This window comes from Panthera uncia (genome assembly GCF_023721935.1).
Source record: "Panthera uncia isolate 11264 chromosome A1 unlocalized genomic scaffold, Puncia_PCG_1.0 HiC_scaffold_17, whole genome shotgun sequence".
Taxonomy (NCBI): Eukaryota; Metazoa; Chordata; class Mammalia; order Carnivora; family Felidae; genus Panthera; species Panthera uncia.
Genome location: NW_026057577.1, coordinates 32643520 through 32663012, shown reverse-complemented (window position 1 = coordinate 32663012; position 19493 = coordinate 32643520). Strand labels below are relative to the sequence as shown.

The 19493-nt window shown below is 45.9% G+C and overlaps 1 protein-coding gene across 3 annotated transcripts in view; it reads right to left on the bottom strand.

Annotated features, from left to right (window-relative positions):
* The window catches only part of CYSTM1 (cysteine rich transmembrane module containing 1), a 77330-nt gene that overhangs the window by 53637 nt on the left and 4200 nt on the right, over positions 1-19493 (bottom strand). The window contains exon 1 of one of the 3 annotated variants that reach the window (XM_049649364.1): positions 6432-6585. The exons of the other annotated variants lie outside the window; for them this stretch is intronic. The gene's annotated coding sequence lies outside the window, so the exon portion shown is untranslated. Of the gene's footprint in view, positions 1-6431; positions 6586-19493 lie in introns of those variants that run through there. 3 annotated transcript variants of the gene reach the window in all.

The window sequence follows — 19493 nt, the reverse complement described above, 5'->3', positions numbered from 1 at the left end:
GGAGGGAGGGGGAGGGAGGGGGAGGGAGGGGAGAGGGTGAGACAGAGAATACAAAGCAGGCTCCAGGCTCTAAGCTATCAGCACAGAGACCAACACAGGGATCGAACTCACAAACTGAGATCATGACCTGAGCCGAAGTTGAGACACTTAACCTACTGAGCCACCCAGGTGCCCCTAAATTTTTTATTATTTTTTTTATGGCAGTAATTTATTTGACATTGGTCATAGAAACATTTTTCTATGATGCGTCTCCTCAAGCAAGGAAAACAAAAGCAAAATTAAACTATTGGGACTACACCAAAATAAAAATTCTTTGCACAACAAAAGAAACCATCAACAAAACCTGCTGATGGGAGAAGATACGTGCAAATGATTGATCCAATAAGGGGTTAATATCCAAAATATAAAGATCTTTAAAATATATAGACAGATCAATCTTCTACAACTCAACAGCAGAAAAACAAATCCAATTAAAAAATGGGCAGAGGATCTAAACAGACATTTTTCCAAAGACGACATACAGATGGCTGACACATGAAAAGATGCTCAACATCACTAATTATCAGGGAAAAGCAAATCAAAACCACAAACAAACAGCACCTTACACCCATCAGAATGGCTAGAATCAGACAAGTAACAAGAAGTGGTGGTGAGGATGTGGAAAGGAGCCCTTGTGTACTGTTGGTGGGAATATAAACTGGTACAGCCACTGTGAAAAACAGTATGGAGGTTCCTCAAGGTAAAAATAGAGTTACCATATGATCCAGTAATTCCACCACTGGGTATTTACCCAAAGAAAACCAAACCAAACCAACCAACCAACAAAAAACTAATTTGAAAACATAAATGCACCCCTATGTTTACTGCAGCATTATTTACAATAGTCAAGATAAGGACAGGGCGCCCAGCTGGCTCACTCAGTGGAACACAGCACTCGTGATCTCGAAGTTGTGAGTTGACATATGCTCCCCAAATGATCCTGCCCCAGGTCCTGACACTGAAAGCTGACTGGTAAAGTACTGCAGGCAGCATCAACAATGTCAAGTGGCAGAAGTCTAGCACCTCCTCCCAGGTGGTCGCCTTCCCAAATAACTTTACAGTTAATTGTTCCCCATCCCTATCTTTCTTTGCACAATGAGCACGTGGTCTGATAGTTTTCAGTAAGGATGTATTTTTTGGAACAACTCTCTGGGGACTAATGATTCTTTCAGCATAAACTGGAGAACTAAAGATAGGCACTATGAATACAGCATTACTCCCCAGGGAGTAAACTCAGATCAAACTCTCCTCCCACCATGACTACCAACACTCCCATAAACCTTTTAATTGAAAGGGTTCACAAAAATATAAATCATCCCTTGTTTTCGGCAAAATCATACACAGGCTTGCTGTCCATAGAGACTAGATTCAAACCATTTGTCTTCCTGGCTTTAGAAATGAGGATCCATCCAGTTTCCTAACTGGTTCTGAAGCCTACAATCAATACCAATATTCCACCTATGTCTCCTAAAACCTACTTAAGAAGTCAGTGAGTTCATTTCCTTTTGAAGAGTCCTTTGTAAACAGCACACCAAGTAGTGTGAACCTTTTTGGCTGGAGGGTCAACTCATGCCCAATCCCCTCGCTTCTATGCTGCTGTTTAATTGCTGACTCCCACTTTATAGCCAAGCCAATTAGCAGCCTTGGCCAAGCGCTGCCTGAGAAAAACAAGCCTCTCCAGTCAGGATTCCCCTCATGCCTAGTCGACAAATGCCAGAAGTCTAAGAGATGGATATTATAGTTCTATAGAGTCCCTGGGCACATCAGCAAGCATGTGAGTGTCTGACTGAGTAAGAGGACCAACGGACTGACACAGAACACGGGAATTTTAAAAGATGACTATTTCACTTCTCATTTAATTTAGGGAGCATTATTATCCACTTTTACCTCTGATGAACTTAATAACTAACTCCTTTAGAGTTGAAAGGATATTGGATACAAAAACCTCCAGAAAGCTCCACGCCCAGCTAGGTTACTGGTTTATTCCAGGCACTCTAAGGGAAGCAGAAAAGAGTGGGGAACCATTTGAAATTATTTCCTTATCAAACACAAACATGGAGTTTACCCTCAGGCCTCCAGATCTTGATTATAAGTGTACTGATAAGCCTAAATACCCCAGGAAAAAAATAATAAAAACACCTTAGAGTTTGCATGAGGCTTTCACAAAAATTTAGAATGTCCATCTCTTTTTTATTTCACTAATCTCAAAACATCCGTTCATCCAAGAATTACAATTTTCAGGGAGAGAAGCTCAGGGAGACTCCCCTTAGTCTCCGTCTCACCTCTCTTGACTTGTGGAGTCTTTTTTTTTTTTTTCCCAAATTATTTTTTTTAAGTTTATTTGAGAGAGAGCGCAAGCAGGGAAGGGGCGGGGGGGGGGGGTGGGGGGGTGGGGGGAAGGATCCCAAGCAGGCTCTACACTATCAGCACAGAGCCCAAAGCAGGGCTTGATCCCATGAACCTCGAGATCGTGACCTGATCTGAAACCAAGAGTCGGATGCTTAACTGACTGAGCCATGCAGGCGCCCCCTGACTTGTGAAGTCTTGAGTAATCCTTTTTGCCATCTTTGACTTTGCTGGACAAAGCCAAAAGCTGAACCCACAACTGGTGACCCTGACGTGATAAGCCAAACCCGAAATTGGTGACCCTAAAGTGAAAGTGATAGCTTTGAGAGGAAGATTTTTAGGTGGCAGAATCGACATGTTCAGGAAAAAATGTGACATTGTCCAGACTTCGGATAGACCTCATCCTGGACAACAGTGGAGACTATGCCCACAAGTGACCAAGGCAAATGATGTCACCTGGGGACAACTTAAGAAGCTCGATCAACATGTGACCAAAGTAATGTGCCATGGCAGAGAGCCACCAACCCCAGAAAACAGGTTTTTAGCATATCTAGCTGTGGTTTCTCAAAACTTGGCTAAGCTCTCCAAATGATCTACACCATAGTGGCCTCCTTGAGACATCATGAATGACAAAAGATTGCCCTCCTCAACTCCCATGAACAAGATTCTTTAAAAAAAAAAAAAAAGAGGGATATGTAGGAAATCAAATAGCTATGTCCTGGTTAAGGAGATTATAGGGAACACATTACACTGCTTTCTGGCCCTGCAGAGGACACCTGACCACTATCTAGTTAAGGCTTATTTAGGGACTGGGTCCTGCCTGTGCTCATGAATTCCTGAGACCATGTTATCTATGGAATATCTCTTTTGTAGTCTTGGGAATGCCTTGTTTCTTTGCATGCTTTCTATAAGTTCTTACTGGCATGTAGCTCCTGACATATTGCGCAATGTTTTCCCTATAACATATACCTAATAAAGACAGGAGCTTGTCAACAGTTCGGGGAGACTTCCCTTAGCCTCCCTGTCACCTCTCGACTTGTGGAGAAAAAAATTCAGCTTTGGAGGAGCATCAATGTAAGTAATGAATTAATTACATTAATTTCATGTAAGCCTCTCATTAATTCTCCTTGGTACCTCTGGGAAGGGAGTACTAACCATTATCCCGTTTCAAGGTCGAGGAATGTTACCATCCCAAGAACGGTGGGCCCTGCCCAGGGCCTTGGGTGACAAAGGCCAAGGACTGAGAATTCTCCTTGGCTCAGTCTCTGGCCTATACCCCAGCCCTACTTTGGCTGAGAGCCCCTTAAAGGAGAGCATTCCTGTTCTTCAACACAGGAACAGCCAGCCCTGGGAGCTATCATAGCTTACGTTTAGGGAAATACACAAACTTTTTTTTCCTGACAATGAAGTCATATTCTCTACCAATGGGAAAACTTGTGGGGGTGGTATGGGTGAATGAAAGTGGAAAATTTCCCACAACTCTTGGCCTACTTAACCGCCCTGACAGCACATAGTTATAGTGTTTGGGGGTTGGGGGCTGTTTCTTTCCAAAGGAAGCATGATTAGTTGGCTGGTTCAAATACTTTTGAAGAGATTTAGAAAATGGTTAACAACGGTTTAAAAAAGTGGCCAAGAAATCTAACCTCCAGAGATTCTTGTAAAGCATGGGACTCCTGTAAAGACCTTTAAAAGTCACTATCATAACAAGCCCTACCACTTGTAATATTATAAGGAAAAACTCTTCAGTACATGCTAATGCATGATAAACAGCCATTGCTCAGGTGACCTATCTTAAGCCTTCTTTTACAGAGAATGAAGTCACTGATCTGAAGTGAAGTTTATTTTCCCCAGGTGCCACCACTCTGGATTTGCCCTCCCTTGAGTGCTGTGCTGGTTTCTACATTTATACACAAACCAGCTGCGGCCACCTTCCCAAGTTCTCTGCAGTTCCCGAAACCACCTTTTACTGGACAGGATCCCTGGAGGTCCAATTCTATTTTCTGCAGCAAACATACACAAAACAAATTGGTAGCAAGGTTCAGTCATTTCATGTCCTTCCAGAAAACATAAGTTGTTAAGGTTTTGTATAAAATGGGGCACTTGGGTGGCTCAGTCAGTTAGGGCCCAGACTCCTGATTTCAGCTCAGGGCACTATCTCACGGTTCGTGGGTTTGAGCCGCATGTCCAACTCTGCACTGTCACCTTGGGATTCTCTCTCTCCCTCTCTCTGTCCTTCTCCTGCTTGTGTGAGCTATCTCTCAAAATAATAAACTTAAAATAATAAAGGATGGCAGTGCTATTTGTGTGTGTGTGTGTGTGTGTGTGTGTGGTCACAGAATTAGTAAATTTCAGAGCTGGGAAAAACTATAAATCACCAAATCATTCCTTTTCAATAATCAAAACTTCTTGTTTCTCAGGAAATTAAGACAAACATCCAATTAACACTTAAACAGCCTTAGGTGGAGAAGCGCACAAGTTGAGGGTAATAGATGTGAGAAGGGAACTCTTAGTTCTACAATTAACAAAGCATGGGACTCCTTTCAGTTTCCCCAATGTTCCATTTTCATGTTTTGGGCATTGATTATCCTGTAATAAATTTCCCCCATTAACTCTCCTACCAATCACTTGGGGGTTGGGTTTCACTTTGGGAATCAGAGGCATTTGTACCATACTCTGAAACCTCTGAAGGCCAAGTGTTGTGGACAATACAACCTCCGCACTTAATGAGACAGGCAATCTCACACATAGACATTAAATCTGGTCTAAAGAGACAAGAGGGGCACCTGGCTAGATCAGTCAGTAGAGCCAGCGACTCTTGACCTTGGGGTTGTAAGTTGAAGCCCCACGTAGGGTGTAGCGATTACTTTGAAAAGTAAAATCTTTAAAAAAGAGAGACAGAGAGAATAAGAAAATGAACTGCAGATGGGTGTTTCCCTTCTCTTTGAGGATTTTTCAATCTGCTAACAATGGCTCGGGTGTAGGCAGGCACCTGGGTGCTTTCCTCCTCACCCGTTATAAATATTTCCTAAGCAGGGGTCGCAGAACCCCATCAGACCAGAGTTCTAGGTGTGGTCACCTCTTTCCCAGGCTGTCGCAACAGCCCCCTCAGTGTCTCCCCTTCCCAGTGTTCTCCCGACCCCCAATCCAGCCGACGCTTCAATGGCTCCCCCACAGCACACAAACCCTCAGCTGGGCACTCAAAAATATTTCCTAACCGGTCCTAACCTAATCCTCCAAACTTTTTTCCCCCGCAAACAGCCCTAGCACTCGGTCCAGTCACCCAACAGTCGTCGTTCCTTTACCTCTATCGCAAAGCTCATGCTCTCCTTCCGCAGACGTCCCTTTTTCCTCCCTCCCTTCTCCAGAGGTCCTCTTTCCCTCTCTCAGCTTCTTCCAACCCCCAACCGCTGCAGGGAGATTAGTCCCCACCCCTCAGGACTCTGCTCAGATTTCACCTATCCCAACAGGTCCACTGAGATCCCAATTCACTCCCTCCTTTTCTCCGAAGCACTTTCTCTGAATACGCCGGCCTCTGCTCCCACTTGTGGGGCTCCCAAGCAGCCTCCCGGCACCAGCCCCCGCTCCCCCACCACCCCGCCAGCTCCTCAGAAATCGCTGCCCAAGGAGAAGAGTTGCACAAGCCTCTCAGAGAAGTCCCCCGGGACGGGGTGTGGCGAGACCCGCTCCGAGCAGGCCAACTCCGGGCACCGGGAGGCCGCTTGAAATGCTGAGCCCCTTTATAGTTCATGGCCCAGAAGACGGGCGGGCGGCGCAGGATCTCCACCCTCCCGGCCTCCGCCAGCGGCTCGCGACCGACAACCGGATGAACAGCCGTGGGGCTCCCGGGTGGGCTTTGGGCCGGCTCCCAGCCCCTCCCCGGACGCTGCGCACACCCCACCCTGAGTCAGTCCACCTCGCCCGGGTGCCCGCCGCTCTCGGGGCGCTCTTTGGGGAGCTCGGGGGTGCGCCAAACCCCCGAAGGGCCCCGCCCTCACCTCACCCGCTTCCTAGTCCCAGCCTGGTCGGGCCCGTGGCCCGCGCCTCACCTCTTCTCTTCTCCAACCGGTAGGGCACTGGTTTGTTCCGGACCTGATCCGACCAGATGAGACCGCACCAGATACACTGCACCTGCCACCCAGCTAGAGAGGAGCAGCGGCGCGCCTGACGTCACGGCCGCCCCGAGCGCCGCAAGCTCAGAGTCACCTGATCACCCTGGCAACGCGCGCGGGGAGGGGCGGGGCGAGGCGAGGGGCGGTGTCACAGCACGAGCCCCGCCCCCAGCCGCCTGGCCTCCGGGCGCCTACAGAGCGCTGCGGGTCGGTAGGTGCAGTGGGGACTGGAGACGCCAGCCTGGCCTCCCTGCCCCCGCCTACGCTCCCAGATGATATCTTCTCGCCGCCAGTGCAGATGCCTGGAAGGCAGGCCTTGGGTCCCTGTTGTATCCTGCTCTGGCAGGGTTCGTTGTAGGCCGCTCCTCCTGGTGTCTGCTGGGTCTAGCTACTTCGGGGGATTATTTCCTGAGCTGTACGGGAGAGGACCGGGGCTAAGGCTAACTGGATTGCTCTCCGGCAACTTTTCCCCATAAACTTTACAGCAAGTAGTGCAGCCTTTGATACGGAATGTCGTTAAGACCTCATTCATTCAGGCTCAGACTTCCTGTCTTAAGTCCTTCCTCTCTTCCAACGGAAAGAGAAAATCACCAAAACACTCCCTGAGCAAAGTCGAGGAGAAACCTACGAGTCCAACTTGCATAGATTTTTTTGTTAGTCATTTCAGAAATTGATTTTCCTCCAGTGCCCTTCTCTTGCTTGCTATAACCATAGGCCTACACCTCTACTGGCTTAGACCATCAGCTTCAAAATGAAAATTTCACATCCTGTGGAGGTCCCAGTTTGAGAACCCCTGCTTATCTCACCACTTGACTTCTTGCTGATTGAGTTTCAATTAAGTTGTAGGATCATTCCCTGCACTGCTATGGACATTTCATATACATTGTCCTTCCCTCTCAGACTATGGGATTTTAGACCTGTAAAAACAAAAACCATAGCCCCTAAACGGTGTCACTTTGGCCAAGTCACAAAACGGAGGATTAAGAACGTAGCCTAACTACAGTTTCAACCTCTGCCATAAACATGGGAATTTTCTGATCAGCACCAATGAGGCAATCTGTAACCTGGTGCTCTCCATCCTTTAAAGGAAAATCAGGTAATCTGCCTTATACTAAGTCCTCTACTCCACCCTTCTAAAGGAAGGTGACCTGGTGTGAAAGAATCCTGTCCTTCCTTTTGCTAATAACTTCCTGCCCCAACCACCTTTTTATAAAACCTTCCATTTTATAGAACAGAACTCCCCTCTGTTTGGTACATGGGATGCTACCCGATTTTGGAATCATGTAATAAAGCCAGTTAGACCTTTAAATTTCCTCACTTGAAGGGTACCCGAGTGGCTCAGTCAGTTGAGCATCCGACTTTGGCTCAGGTCATGACCTCATGGCTCCTGAGTTCCAGCCCCAAATTGGGGTCAGTGCTGACAGCTGAGAGCCTGGAGCCTGCTTCAGATTCTGTGTGTGTCTCTCTCTGCCCCTCCTCTGCTCACTCTGTCTCTCTCTCTCTCAAAAATAAATAAAAACATTTTAAAAAGTGAAATTTCCTCAGTTGAGTTTTATTTAACAGACAAAAAAAAGTTATTTTATCATCAGTTTATAGTGAGCACCTTTTGGCAAATGCCCAGCTGACTAAGGCATTGAAGATCAGGAGTTTATGGGTAATGTGTCTCATATTAAAATACCACCTGTACTGTTTATGATTTACTTGATAGTTGTGTTTAAGCGATACTTTTTTTACTTTGATACACTTATTTTTATTTTTGAAGTTTATTTATTTTGGAGAGAGAGAGCAAGAGTACACCAGTGGGGAGGGGCAGAGAGAGAGGGGGACAGAGAGAATCCCAAGCAGGCTCCACACTGTCAGCGCAGAGCCTGATACAGGGCTTGAACTCACAAACCTCAAGATCATGACCTGAGCCAAGATCAAAAGTAGGACGCTTAACCTACTGAGCCACCCAGGCGCCACCCCCCCCATACATTTATTTTTCAGAGGAACACATATAAATGGGGGGAAAGACAGTTGTGAAAGGTAGAAAAAAAAATCATAGCTTCAGACAGAAAGAGTTGTACTAATAGAGGAGATTGAAAACATCAGCCCAGGTTCCAAGGGGCAGAGATCAGTGGGCAGGAAGATACTGGGAGCAGGGCAGGGGCAACCAGACCTGGGGTGTATGCAGAGCTGAGGAAGGGAACTCCAACTGGACATCAGGTAGGGCAGGGATAGAGTTGGGCCAGAATGAAGTTTGAAGGATGTGGTGGAAGGAAACATGCTGGGAACTGAGACAAAGAAGGACTTGGAGAGGAAGGAGAAGCAGCAGTGGTTTGGGAAAGGGTTGCTGAAAGAGAGGGCAAGATAAAGAGAGGTCCAAGAAGGGGTGTGAACAGCATTTTGAGAAGGAATGCTGAGTGATTCCAGTGTCTTTCCAAGGTTGGTAGGGGAACAAAGCATTGTCTGTTGGCCTCTGAGGAATGAAGATCATTCAGGCACACCCCGAAATCATATTTGGACCATCAGGGGGCAAGATCTACCCTTCAGAGAACACTGATGCTGAGGGAAGACCAGAGACCACATGTCCATAACTACACTCTGACAGTAAGACTTTTTTGGCTGGAAAATTTTCCAGGCCCTTAGGGGGCAAGCATATGCCTCTGAAATTCTAATGAGGGCAGGGCAAAGTGAAGACGGGAGTATAAGGCAGGGATAACTGCCTTAAAAGGGAAGAAAGTTTCTCATGCCAGCTGGGACGTGTGGGGGTTATGCTGGGGAGGAAGAGATGATGAGACAGGTTTCAGTAAGGCCTCTCCCATTTTACTGGGTTGGTTGGGAGTGAGAGGGCCTATCAAAAGAAAAACAGAACATTCCCCACCCCCACCCCCACCTCCACGGTGAAGGAGTGCTCTCATGTGAGTCCAAACCCCAAGAGTGTTGCTGGAAGCATCCAAGGACCAGAGAGACGTGGCCAGGGAGCACATCCTATGTGGCGCTTTTCTAGAATTTGACCTCAAGTCCCAGGACTCAGCAGTGGGGCCAGTGGTAGAAGTTGCTGGAATTTCACCAAGTTTCTTTACAACAGCAGTGAGCCTCCTTCCATCCCTAGAGATAAAGAAAAATGTCTGTGTAGAAGGCCCTGACAAAGCATATTTTCTGTAAAAGTTCATTAGCCACAGAAACTACAATGGCTTTTCCACATTTGTGAATTCAGGAGAACCATCTTCTAAGGATGGCAGAGGCAGGCATGATGCAGTGGTTGGGAGCCTGTGCTCTGAGATTTATCCATTTTGTGAACTTGGGCAAGTTACCCATTTTCTCTGAGCCTCAATCTAATCTGTAAAAAGGAGCTAATAACACCTACCTCATAAGAATATCATAAACTTTACGTGAATTCTTGATCAAAAGAAGAACCCAGATTCAAGATTTTTCACAAGGTCATTTTATTTCACTTTTTTTTTTCCTTTTTTAAGTAGGCTCTACTCCCAGTGTGTGGCTTGAGCTCACAACCCTGAGATCAAGAGTCACACGCTCTATCAACTGGGCCAGCCAGGTGCCCCTTCACAAGGCCATTTTAAAAACCATCACATTTCCCTGAATCCCATTTGTTCATTCAACAATTGGATGAAAAAATATTTCTTTAGATGCCTAATGTGTACTCAACGCTGTGATAGATACAAAAGGAAAGGTGTTCCCTCACCTTGTCCTCCAGGCATCTGCCTCCTGATAGGACAGCAAGATCGCATGAGACCTGGAGGAACCCCGTGAAGTTGAATGCTCAACTAGGTGGTCATGCCCTTCTGTGCCCGCAGCATTCAAGGAGAGGGAGGCCATGCCAGCTACATTGGCTAAGCTGGGATACACGAAAGGGAGGGTGTGGAGCAGAGCCTTGAAAGGCAGGATTTGGAGAAGGGGGAGAAAAGAGAGCATTCTTAATCTTGGTCCTGTCATCCAGATGACATGAGTGCCTGGGACAGGGGCTCAGTAAATATTTGCTGAATGAGTGAATGAGTGAATGCATGAATGGCTAAACAACTAAGCAAAGACAACAAAATCACAGAACAGTGGGCACAACTGTAAGACCAGCCTAAGTGGACCAAGGAAATGGTAGAGTTGTGAGAAGTAAGGATTGTGGAAGAGCCTTGGAGATAGCAGAATCTTCTGGTAGGAACATGGGCTTTGGAGCTGGAGTGACAGGTTGCATTTGGACTCCATCACTTACTGTTCATGTGACTTAAGCAAGTTACTCAACCTCTCTGTGTATCAGTTTCCTCATCTGGGAAAAAATAGGGATAACATTAATAACCATAGCATCATTTTGAGAATTAAATGAGATAATGCATGTGAAACCGTAGCACAGTGCCCAGAATGCAGTAAATGCTCCAAGTGGTTAGCTTTTATTCTTGGTATTAGCTTTATCCGAGGCCAAGAAGAAGAGTATACATTCAAAATGAAAACTACAGGGAGCCACTGGAGCTCCTTGAAGCAGGAAATGGGGATGGGATGCAGTCTTTTGTAAAGAATCATTGGGCAGCAGAATTCAGGCTGGTCAGAAGGTAAAGGGCAACCACGGCAAAGATGCAGCCGCAAAGGGTAAAGAAGAGCTGACCGAGGACTGGAAACAAGGCTTCCTCAAAAAGAGAAAGCCTGCCGCCAATAGCTCATGGATTTGTGGAAGTTGGAGCCTGGCATGCAGAAGCGCTCAGTAACTCTATGAAACGAACTTCTCTACATGCTGTGCAAGCTGAATGACATCTTTCTAGAGCTCACAGGCTTAATGGCAAATGCTAGTGGGATTCTTCTACGTCAAGAACAAAGAGGTTTTTTTTTTAACGTTCATTTATGTTTTCAGAGGGACAGAGAGAGTGTGAGTGGGGGAGGGGCAGAGAGAGAGGGAGAGAGAGCATCCTAAGGAATGCTCATAAACTGTGAGATAATGACCTGAGCCTGCGATCATGACCTGAGCCGAAAGCAAGAGTTGGATGCTTACCCGACTGAGCCACCCAGGCGCCCCAAGTTCAGAGAGTTTTAAAACACTGGAAAAGTCCACTAAGACCTGGCCTCTGGTTTGTTTCAATGTCTTCCCATTATGGGAGCAGACAAATGAACACATGTGAAAGGAAAGCCAGTGAATGTGGCCAGCACAAGCACAAAATCCAGCACAAGATGACCAGATTCTTTGTGTGTGTGTGTGTGTGTGTGTGTGTCAGGGTACTAAAGAAATGAGAAAAAAATTATGCTTCTTCTACTGTTTCTTAGCTCACTGCTCTGCCAGAGTCTAATGGAATTTGAGGTCCACATCAAGGAAAAAGAGGCAAACTCATCAGTTTGCTTCTGGCCATGGATCATGGTTTTTGGTTTTTATCTGAGCAATGGGTCTCACACTTTTGTGTCTCCTTTTCTGAACTACATTTTCAAATTCTAATTTGTTATTCAGGAATATCTCCATTGCAATTGACTAAAATGCTATTCAAATTGTTTTAAGAAAGAAGGAGAGGGAGGGTGCCTAGGTGGCTCAATTGTTAAAGCATCTGACTCAGATTCGGCTCAGGTCATGATTTCACTGTTCATGAGTTTCAGTCACACTTCCGGTGAGCTCAAGCCCCTCTTCAGGTAAACACGAGCCCCGCTTCTTCTCTATATATCTTTTTCCCTCTCTCTCTCTCTCTCTGCCCCTCACTCACTTGCACCTTCTCTCTCTCTCAAAAAAAAAAAAAAAAAAAAAGGAGAGAGATTTTATTTATCGGCTCATGAAACCAAAAATCCAGAGGTGAATCTGAGCTTCAGGTAAAGCTGGATCCAGGCATTCAAACACTGTCACCACTGTCCCAAGGAATCTCCTCTCTTGCTCTGTCTCTCTACATTCTCCAGCAGTGCCTCTGGCAGGGTCGGAATTATATTCTCACAGCAAAAAGTCCCAGCAAGCAAAAAGGATTACCTTTCCCAATAGTCTTTTTTTTTAATTTTTTAAAAAAGTTTATTTATTTATTTTGAGAGAGAGAGAGAGAGAGAGCAGGGGAGGGGCAGAGAGCAAAGGAGAGAGAGAATCCCAAGACTCTGCTATCAGCACATAGCTGGATGTGGGGCTCAATCTCACGAACTGTGAAATCATGACCTAAGTCGAAACAAAGAGTCAGACTCTTAACCAACTAAGCCACCCAGGTGCCCCTCTTTCCCAATAGTCTTAAGAAAAGCTCCAGTTTGGAGTTTTTGGGGTTTTTTTAATGTTTTTTTATTTATCTTGAGAGTGTGTGTGCACACAGGGGAGGGCCAGAGCGGGGGGGGGGGAGAGGGAGAGAGAGAGAGAGAGAGAGAGAGAGAGAGAGACAGAGTCCTAAGCAGGCTCCATGCTCAGCACAGAGCCTCATGCTCAATCCCACTACCATGAGATCATGACCTGAGCTGAAATCAAGAGTCAGAGGCTTAACCGACTGCAACCCCCCAGGTGTGCCCTGCCCCCTCCCCCTCCACCCCCCCCCACACACACACACACATTGGAGTCTTAGTGTTTGCACTGGCTTTGGGTAACTTGCTTTTTTCTGAACGTGTGGCTGGAGCCAAGAGATTGATACCTTGGCTACTTCCATGCTCTCCTCTGGAGCTGGGGGTGGCGTTAGTTGAAAGTGTGCAAACAATGGCTTCCCTAGGAAAATTGAAGTTTAGTTACCAAAACTAGGAAGCATGGATGCCAAGCAGACAAAAAACACAGCTGACCCCTACAGGCCACAAATACCCAAGCCACAAGCTTATGAAAGGCTCCTGTAGACAAAAGAAATACAACAGTCCAATAAGCTAACATTGAATCCAGTTGGTAGTCAACTCATCTTCTGTATTTCCGGGAAGGTTGCATCCAATGGGGAGCAAATTCCAGCACTCAGAGGTTTTAGCCTTGTTGAGACATGGCATAGAACCTGCCATTGGTTTTAGCTAAGTGCACTCTCCTCTCTGAAGTATTGTTTCTGAGGAAAGTGCTCCAGGGAGCACCTAATGCTTTAAATGTTGGTACAGTACCTCAAGTTCTCAAGAAGCATCACATAAATGTGTGCATTTTTAATTGTGACTTTTTGGAGCACTGATTCCTCAAGTGACCTGGTATCGGACAATGATCTTGGGATCCCAGTCCTGGAGGAAAACACATTTTTCTCCTAGATGGTGACTCAGGCGATTACTGCAATAAAGTTCCCATCAATGGCTCTGAAGAAAAGCCCTGAAATATGCCAACCTATGTGTCCATTTGCATTTATACATATAAAATGGACTGCTAATAATTTAGGTCATGACATATGAAGCATGAAAACTCAGGGCAACATAAACCCACATATTCATTTAGTGCATTTGCTAAGTGTCTACCATGTGCCGGGGACTATCCTAAGCTCTGGGGATGCAGGAATAAACAAAACAAATTTAGAGAATGCGTGCATATATGAAGCTCACGTTTGTAATAGGTGTGTCCATTTGTATACATCTTCCAGTGGCCTCTGTTATTGACAGGAAATAGACGCCAACAAACAAACCTGGCAAAGTCTCAGTGAGTACCTCCTCTAGCCTAGACTTTCTGTCTCTGCTCTTCATACCTTAAATGCATTACTCTCTTCTTCCTAGGGATTAAAAACAGGCATCAGAGAGATGCAGACACCTACTCAAGGGGCCATGGAAAGTAAGTGGTAGGGTCAAGACTGAAACTCGTATCTCCATATTTGCCTTTTAACCACTACCCTCTCTTAGGGTGTGGATGGGGGGGATGATGGAGAGTGGTGGGGACTATGGCAAACTGGAGAACAACCTCTGTGCAAAGGGAGCCACTATTATGCAGCTCCAGCCACGTGTCACAGGGAAATGTGGCCCACCATAGCTAGGTTTTCTGATTTTTCAAGAGGAGCCAGCAAACAGGATTTTGATGTGAAAACTAATTTTTAAAATACTGTGAAAACCAGAAACAATCTGTCTGGGTGTAATTCAGGCCCTGGGTCTGTCCCTCCACTAGAGGTCACACTGTGTCCAGGAGGGTCTCTGGGGAGGTAAGAGTCCAGATAGCAGCTCCGAAACTAAATGTGGGCAGAAAGCTGCAAAAACAGCTGTGATCCTTGCACAAAGTATTTCTCAGGTTGATTTTAGAAGACTAAGGTAGAAAAACGGCGCCTTGTTTACTAAAAAAAACAAAGTCCTTAATGAAAGGTAAGAGTGAGGAAGCAGCTGGAACATTCCAACCTCCCCCCTCCCCCACCATGTGGAGGAGGTTGGCATAGAACCATCCTGTGGTGGGTTGACAGGCCACGCTTATCTGAAAGGGAAAATTTAACTTCAGGGCGGGCTTCGTGTTACATCTGAGGTCCTAATAATGATCATTATGCTGTCAGCACACAAGACATGGTTCAAAATAATTCTCCTCCTAAAAGTCACATTCTACTCGCTTCCTGGCCCTTCCTTGCCTCCTCCACCCTGTGGCCTCCCACGCTCAGCAAGCCTTTCCTCTTGTCCACCCCATTTGCCAAGGGTTGACAGGCAGGGGACACTGGGAGTTCTCATCACTGGGTGGTCTGGGGCTACAACAGAGTTGGTGGCAGCTTCTCTTCCTGTCCTGGCTTTCAGGGGGGCGGGAGGGAGCACAGAAGAGCTTCAAACGTTTAAAAAATATTTGCACCATCCATAGAATGAAATTCTCTAAGACAATAGTTTTACTTAAAAAGTGTAAAGGAATTCCCATCCTCCAGATCTTAACAAGATCAGAAAACCTCTGTTTACTACAAGAATTGTTTCAGAGAGGGAGTGAAATCTGGCACATGAAAAATCCCATTTCTGCCCGCTCTCAAGATAGTAACTTTGCAGCCATATGCCATGAGTATTTCATCATAGCCAAACAGTACTGTGGTGCACTGGGGACAGATTTGCTGCTGCCGCCTCCTTCTGTTGCTGGAAGCATGTGGCACTGCCGTGAGAACCTTAGAAGATCAGGCAAGTGCTCCTGGCTGGGACCTCATACTTCCGTCTGTACCATGAGGCTTTCAATCCCAGCTCCTCTGGGCCCTGGGAGCCTTTTAAAGTAAAGGCCTAGATACTTTCTGAACAGGATGAGACAGAGAAAACTTGTACTCTGCCTTGCTCCCTTGCTTGGAAGATCATTTAAGATTAAGGAATGAAGTGACCTGGGGCGCCTGCGTGGCTCGGTCGGTTAAGTGTCCAACTTTAGCTCAGGTCATGATCTCCTGGTTTGTGGGTTTGAGCCCCGTGTGGGGCCCTGTGCTGACAGCTCAGAGCCTGGAGCCTGTTTCAGATTCTTTGTCTCCCCCTGCCCCCCTCTGCCGCTCCCATGCTCACATTCTGTGTCTCTCTCTCTCTCTCAAAAATAAATATATGTTAAAAAATTTTTTTTTTAAAAATTAAAGGAAATGAAGTGACTTTTCCCACTTGTGGAGGCGAGGGCAATTCTATGATTAGGAGGGTCCAGAGACCTGTCTTCCAGCCCTGGTTCATCAGCATCCTGGCCTTGGGACCCAGAACAATTTACTAAACCTTTTCAGGTCTCAGTTTTCTCATCTGTAAAATGGAAATAATAACAGGACTGAGCACATCAAGCTGTAGTGAAGGTTGGTGGGTGCACACAGTAAAAGCTGCTCTCTTTGCACAGAACTCACACAGACTTCACCATGGACTCCATGAATCCCTGTCATGCCCTGCCATCCACAACCTAGGAGAGGATACATACGCACACATAGGCTCAGTCTTGGCCTGACCGCTAGTTTCTGAGGCATCTTGGACACATAATCAGGAGTTACACATGATGACCAGGGCCACTTTATTGTAATTCTTTAGTTGCAGCAATGAAGATAACAAGCTACCTTTGATCCCATTACATCCAAAGCCTTCTTTTAGATGTCACCTTTGCCTGAATTTCTGAACTGCTTTGGCCAAAGTCCAGATGAGAATGTGCTTGTCCTGCCTCCTGCCCCAGGCACCTGGAGAGGCCAAAATGGCAGCTCTGTAGGTATGAAGTCTACCAGCATCAGACTGGGTGTGGCACTTGGCACTTTGTACACATACACATTCCTGGGCTCCATTCTAGACCCACTGCTTCTGACTCACTGGGGCCAGGGCCTAGGCATCTTCAAGTAACAAGCCCTCCGAGGGAGCAGGCACACATCAAAGTTAGCATTTAGGACCCTCTGGTGCCTCAAACTGCAGATCTTTTCCTCGACCTGTTTCTCCTGATCTGTCCTACTTAACCAGATCATCGCCCCCCCAGGGAAGCCAGTCCTCGAAGCCAGAAACCAGGAAGTCTCCCAGCTCCAGGACAGGCCCAGTCACCTCGTAGCGGAGTGTGGCCCTTCGCCTTTTACCACCTGCTCCTGTTCAGGCCTTCCCTTGATCTCACTCCAGAAACAGTGGTCTTGCTTTCCAAGCCTGCCCATTCTGGACATCTTGATCCGATATGTAAACCTGGGGGTGCCTGGGTGGCTCAGACCCTTGATCTCAGCTGAGGCCATGTCATGATCTCACAGTTTGTGGGTTCAAACCCTCTATTGGGCTTTGCACTGATGTGCGGAGCCTGCTTAGGATTCTCTCTCTCTCCCTTTCTCTCTACCCCCACTCAACTTTAAAAAATGTTTCATAAACTCTTAAAGAAATGTAAACCTGGCCCTAATACTCCCTTACTTAAAATTCTTTAGGGGTTTTCCATCCTCTGCAGGACTCAAAAGCCCCTCTCCCTACAACCTCAGATCTCCTGCCACTTCTATTCCTACAGGGAAAACTCCAACTAAACTTACATTATGCTCAGGTCTTGAATGTTCCATGGGGCTGTCCACCTCTGGATTTCTATGCACATAGTTCCCTCCCCTGCAATATCCTTTCCCCTCTGCTACTCTTCTTTAAACCTCAACTGAAATGTCACCTCCTCTGGGACGCCTTCCCAGATGTTCCCAGGTTCCCAGTTCTGACTACTCCCTCCTTTATTTCTGTACACACCCCAAATATATCACCCATAACCCTGTATTGCTTTTATTTGCTTCTGTGTTTCTGCCCCACTAGACCATGTGCATTTTATCCATTTCAAATTCCAAACCTTTATCAGGGCTGATAAAGTCCTTCAGGATCAGGCTCCTGCCCACCTCTCCACCCAGTCTCCTTGCACTCTGCCCCACCCACTTCACCCAGTCACACTGGCCTGGGGACTGTGGCCAAGAGCACCAAACTCCTTCCTGATTCTGGGTCTTTATTCCTGAGGTGACCTTTTCCTCGAGTGCCCTCCCCTAGATCTTTCCCTGGGTGTCTCCATCTTAACATTGATATCTCTGCTCTAGTATCACCTCCTGAAGAGAACTTCCTTGCCCAGCCATCAGAAGTAGTCTTTCTTCCCCATTTTCCTCTCTTATAATACCATAATATCTTCCCTCTGGAACACTTATCACAAGCTATCACTACTTCTTGTTTAAAATCAGCCTTATTGGGGCGTCTGGGGGGCTCAGTCGGTTAAGCGTCCGACTTCCACTCAGGTCACGATCTCGCGGTCCGTGAGTTCGAGCCCCGCGTCGGGCTCTGGGCTGACGGCTCGGAGCCTGGAGCCTGTTTCCGATTCTGTGTCTCCCTCTCTCTCTGCCCCTCCCCCGTTCATGCTCTGTCTCTCTCTGTCCCAAAAATAAATAAAAACATTAAAAAAATTAAAAAAAAATGTAATCACAAGGTTGTACTCTTCTGTCTGGCTTCTTTCAGTCAGCATAATGTTTTGGAGGTTTAGTCATGTTGTAGCACTTACCAGTATTTGTGTCTTTATTCCTGAGTATGAATATTCCACAATATATCTATTGGCCTGTTGATGGACACCCGGGCCATTTCCAGTTTGGGGCTATTATGAATAAAGCTATTTCGACAATTTGCATGCAAGTCTTTGTGTAGACATCCATTTTTATTACCTTCGGGTAAATAACTACATTGGATATATGATGGAGAACTATAAGATGGTAAGTGTATGTTTAATTTTATAAGATACTGCCAACCTTTTTTTTTCCAAAGTGTTTTTCCATTTCACACTCTTATCAGCAGTGTGTGAGAATTCCAGTTGGTCCACATCCTTGTCAACACTTATTACCAGTGTTTTCAATTTTAGCCATTCTAATGGGTGTATGGTGTCATCTCATTATGGTTTGAATTTATATTTCCCTAATGGCTAATAACACTGAACAAATTTTTCAAGTGCTTACGAATATTTGTATATCTTCTTTTAAAGTATTTTTAAAAATCTTTTGCCGTATTTTAATTTGGTTGTTTGCTTTCTTTTTATTTACATATTTCTCCGTATGTTGTAGATGGAGATTATTGTCAAAAATATGAATTGCAAAACTCTTTTCCACTCTGTGACATATCATGCTGTCTCTCCTCCCTTTTTTATGATTGGTTCTACCTGTGATCTAAGAAAACTCTGCCTATCCCAAGGTCATGTAGATTTTCACCTCTACTTTCTTCTGGAAGTTGTATAGTTTTTCTTTATTAAATCTTTAGTTCTTGGATGTATTTCAAGTATGTTGGGAAGTAAGGATTGAGATCCACTGTTTTCCGGTTGGATATTCCGTTATTCCGGTACCATTTGTTGAAAAATCTATCCCTTCACCTGTAGGTATTTAAATTTTGTTTTCTTTTTCAGGGGCGCCTGGGTGGCGCAGTCGGTTAAGCGTCCGACTTCAGCCAGGTCACGATCTCGCGGTCCGTGAGTTCGAGCCCCGCGTCAGGCTCTGGGCTGATGGCTCGGAGCCTGGAGCCTGTTTCCGATTCTGTGTCTCCCTCTCTCTCTGCCCCTCCCCCGTTCATGCTCTGTCTCTCTCTGTCCCAAAAATAAATAAAAAACGTTGAAAAAAAAATTAAAAAAATAAATAAATAAATAAATTTTGTTTTCTTTTTCAAATTCTCATTTGTCTCTCCCACTAGACTATAAGCTCCATATATTTGTTTTAATTTAATCTGGGCTCTTTTCCACCCCTGCTACCTCCTTGCAGGTAGAGGAAGCAGAAGAAGGGCTTGCTTGCA